Below are 4,764 nucleotides of genomic sequence, written 5' to 3'. Positions count from 1 at the left end.
CGGAGGCCTCACCGCCCACTACTACTCCCACGGCTGGCCAGGCCATCCCTCTACTCACCCACACCCCCTGTTATTCTGCGGCGACGGCAGCCTCACACTGCAGCAAACCAGTGAACCCTCATACTCCTCTATGTGTGGGCATCCTTTGTCGCGTCTTCCCCGGCTCCGCGTCATCCCCTTCCTAGGCCTCGCCGTCGTCCACCGCCCTAGTGCTCTTGGCACGGCGTGGTCAAAGTGGTCACGAACACATGGACTGTATGTGGAGAGGCTGACAGCTGGGTCCACGGCCACAGCAAGGAAGTGCCTCCTTATTACGCAAAAAATAATGATTCCTCCACCTGACAGCAGGGACCCACCGGACGGGCAACCGTATTTCACGAAACAAACATTTCCCTGACTGCTGGGACCTACCAGCGACATCTTCTACAAGGAAGTGTGTCCCGGCAAAAAAAAACAAGTCGCCCCCCTGACAGCCGGGACCCACCAGCTACATCTTCGCACGCAAGGAAGTGCCAAACAGTCAGGACCCACCTGGTCGAAGCGTATGTAGCGTAGTCATTCTGGTCGCGAACGTGTACGTACATACTCATCGATGTAGAGGTGCGCATGTGTCGTAGTAGAGGTGCGCACATAGCATGCACGTACGTACAACGGCCAGGGTGCAAGAAAGTATATACGGTCACGTACGTACATACGAGCGGGGTCTCGAACGCCTACTCGCGCGTACGTACGGCCAGGGCTCATGTACATGGCTGGGTTGGAACGGAGAAACTGCGTCATCATCGTGTTCATGGGGAGGAAACAGAGCGCGTCGTGTTCATTGGGAGGCAACAGAATGCGTGGGAGCCAACAAAGCCTGTACGGAACAACCGATGGAAACGAGGCCTGGCGTACCGCAGAACGGAGGAAACGTCCTTGTGTTCGACCGGCCACGTTCGAAACGGGATCCTGTTCATCGGGAGGGGTCTGGCGTACCGCAAAACGGAGGAAACGGACCTCCTACGGTCGAAACAGGGATCCTGTTGATCGGGAGGGGTGTGGCGTACCGTAAAACAAAGGAAACAGACTTGTGTTGGAGTGCTACAGTCGAAACGGGGGTCCTGTTCATTGGGAGGGGTGTGGCGTACCGCAAAATGGGACTCCACGAGATACTATTCATCTCCACCGTCGACCCCCTCCGGCCTCCACGGGCTACTGTTCATCCACCGTCGACCTCCTCCAGCCTCCACCTGCGACTGTTCATCCACGGGCTCCTGTTCATCCAGCCTCCACTGCGCGCTCCTCCATCGGCTACTGTTCAACTAGCCCTCTCCACGGGGTCCTGTTCAACCACCCCTTTAGGGCTACTATTCATCTAGCCCTCCACTGTCTACTGTTCATCCAGCCCTCCACGGGGTCCTGTTCATCCAGCCCCAACCGGCTCGATCAATCGGGGTCCTGTTCATCCAGAGGCAACCCATGGGGTCCAGTTCATCCACCCCCACTGGGAACTGTTCATCCAAACCCTCCCAGCAATGCTCACTATTCATCCAGAGGCAGCATCGATCAGCTTTAGTTAGCAACAGTAGCGAAGGAATCGCTCGATCGGGCTCAGTTAATAGCCATCGATCGATCGCTCGGGTTCAGTAACGCGTAGCCTGCAGTGCAATCGCTCGGGTTCAGTTAGAGCCCAATGCCTTGCACCCATGCGCGTGCATGTACGAGAGAAACATGCATCACTCGGCCCCGACCACCCACCGTAACCGGGAACACCCCGATATTTTCCTCGCCCTCGCTTCTACCACGGTTTTTTCCGTCATGGACGGCCCAAAGAATGTCATGCAGTTGCGTCTCTGGCCCGCCCAGGATGAAAAGCCCATTTTTTGTCATGATTTTTTGTCATAGAAGTAGGACCCCACCACATCTATGATGATACCAGGTTTTGTCACAATTATCGTCATAGAAGTGTCATAAGTATGACAGAAAAAAATTTGTTCGGCCCAAAATGTCACGGATGTGTCTTTTTTTGTAGTGTCTGGCTCAGATGATCGTTGAATTGAAGAACAAGATTGATCACGAGAAAGCCCAATTAAAGAGAAACGTGGCATATCTCAATGTGGTAGATGTCCAATGCTTCAAACAGATGTTGCATGAGCTCAAAGAGCAATTTCAACAGAAATGTGAAGCAGCAAAAGGATCAAGAGAACGGATGAAGCTCTCAGCCAGCAAGTGTGTGCAAGTTCATAACGAAGCTGAAAAGCACAAGGCACTTGGGCGTCCTGGCATCGAACCCAAGTTGCCTGCAAAGAAGAAGCCTGCTGTGGCCCAAGCTGAAGCATCAGGGCGGGAAGCACCTCGCATTGTCTTCCCTGCCAGTATGACAGGCTCGAAGCATAAGGTCCCCACAGTAGCTTAAGAACTGAAGAAGACTAGGGCAGCTGAGGCCGAAGCCAGGAAGCACAAGAACAAGAATGCCACTGATGATGCACCACAGACCAAGAAGCGGAAGACAAAGTCTTCAAAGATCGGGCTGCTCCCACAGAGCCCCTCTTTGTCGAGCTAATCTCAGTTGCTCGTCCTGCGTCCGAACACCAAGAGCATCAGTTAGTAGTTCACGAGCCTGCTTTCACAGGGGCTCCTGAAGCTGAAGACATTCCAGCTGTTGACCCCATCGCAGCTGAAGACATTGGTCCCCAAGACAATGTAGATGATGATGAAGTCCTTCCTCAGATAGAGCACCAAATGGTATCATCGCCTATTCTCACGAACATCATACTCATCAGCATTGGTCGTCCTCTGATGCCAATTGCTCAGGATGATTCATGGGCTGATCGCCCTCAAGACTCCCCCCATCAAGAAGAATCACCAAGTAATCCCCCAACTCAAGTCACCACTCCGGTGCTTGACGATGACGACTATGTGGTCCAGCCAAATCCCTCTCCAAAACCGTCGCTCGCATTCCGCAGGCTTCGCAAAGGACCAAGGCCACAAGTCGCTCTGTCGAGCGTTCCAGAAGGAGAAGAGTAACACAACTCAGTGGCACGACAAGTGTTTCCTGACGCCACTCCAACTGTGAACGTCTCTGAGTCTGAAGCCAAAGTTGCTGAAGATGTTCCGACTGCATCAGCTGATGACCAAGAAGAACCCCATCAAGAAGAAGAGCGAGCTGCCACAACCCCTACCAACCAAGAAGTTGTTCTCGAGGACAACGAGTCTGTGCCCGACCCTCCAGTCACTGAAGTGGATGTTTAAAATACAAAGGCGGCCACCAACACCAATACTGAAGCCAATGAAGTGGTCATGGCTGAAGCTAATGTGGCTCCTGAAGTGAACTTGATGCCTGAAGCCAATGTTGCACCTGAAACCATTGTGCAACTTCAAGCCCATGTCAATGTCGATGCTCCTGTACCACCTTCAAGGCCTCACACTATAGAGCTGGCATTTGATTGCGGTCAAACTGTCATGGTTCGATGGCCTATTCTAGTTCCTCCTCCTGCTCCCGGACCACAATTTGATTATCATGTGGAGCACAGGCCTCAGGTCCAAAAGCCAAAGCCCAGGTTGCCAAGGTTGCCAGGTACACAACTTCACTAGGATCGTTTAATGTGAATGGCTTCATTACACACAACACCTTCTTTGATAGTGCCAAGAACCTATATTCGAAGCCAAGGATTTCATCAGATCGGTTCTGGAGCTATCAGCATCGCAGTTACTATTCCTGTGTATTATACAACCAAGGGCATATTTTTCCCCATATGCAACTAGACTGCGAAGCCATTGCTGTCCTGCCATGCTTGGAAGAAGCCCTCGACTGCTTCAGAGATGCAGGCCTTCTACAGTTTGTGACCGAAAAAGAAAATTGGAATGAAAAGCTTCTGTTACAGTTCTATGCAACTCTTCACATACATGGATACAATAGGGATCCGAAGACTTGGGTGCTTGAGTGGATGACAGGCAATGCACACCATGAAGCCAAAGCTCTTGATATCATTGAGCTTACTGCCTTGCCCACTCCAGGTGAACTCTATGAACCTGGTTGTCAGTGTCACCGCAATGCATTGGAGAGCATCTTCCAGAAGCCTGAGCCAAACATGAGCCAAATGCTGAGCATGATGAAGCCACTGCCACAAGACGCTGAATATCCAAAGGAATTCTTTGTTGAAGACCTAGAGTATCTGCCCCGCACTATTTATCATATCATCAGGCAAACCCTGTGGCCTGTCAAAGGACATTCTCCAGCATCAAAGCTTGAAGGAGCAATGAAGACATTGATCTTCTATATCTTCAATGGCATCAACTTCAATGCTCAGGACTTCTTCATCAGGCAACTGGCTGCATCTGGTTGTGATCTATTTGGTCTGAAGTTTTATGCTCCATGGGTTATGTGCCTCATCAAGCTTCACTCTGCTATCAACTATCAGCCGTCTGCACGCAATCATCTCATATTCTTGCCAGAGGTTGATATGTCTATTGAAGCCATATACCCAGAGCCTGCCAAGGAGCCAATTTATCTTCACAACGTCGATCGTCAAAGTTTCACTCAACCCATTGAAGGAGTTCTTGCTGCAACTCGTGTTTATCCTCTGGTTGGAAATACACGTGCACCTCATCATGCCCATACTGAAGCCACTGAGAGCACAATTGCACAAAGGCCTTAGAAGCGATCTCGTGTTCTCAATGACCGAGAGCTTCTCGTTGCCCTGCATCAAAAACATGATAAGCATCATGACTGGCTGAAACGTTAGATGCAAAGCCTCTTGGTGGATGTTAATCGCATTCACAACC

This window comes from Triticum dicoccoides, chromosome 5B (genome assembly GCF_002162155.2).
Source record: "Triticum dicoccoides isolate Atlit2015 ecotype Zavitan chromosome 5B, WEW_v2.0, whole genome shotgun sequence".
Lineage (NCBI taxonomy): Eukaryota > Viridiplantae > Streptophyta > Magnoliopsida > Poales > Poaceae > Triticum > Triticum dicoccoides.
The sequence above is the reverse complement of the archived record's forward strand: the minus strand, read 5'-3'. Positions refer to the sequence as shown.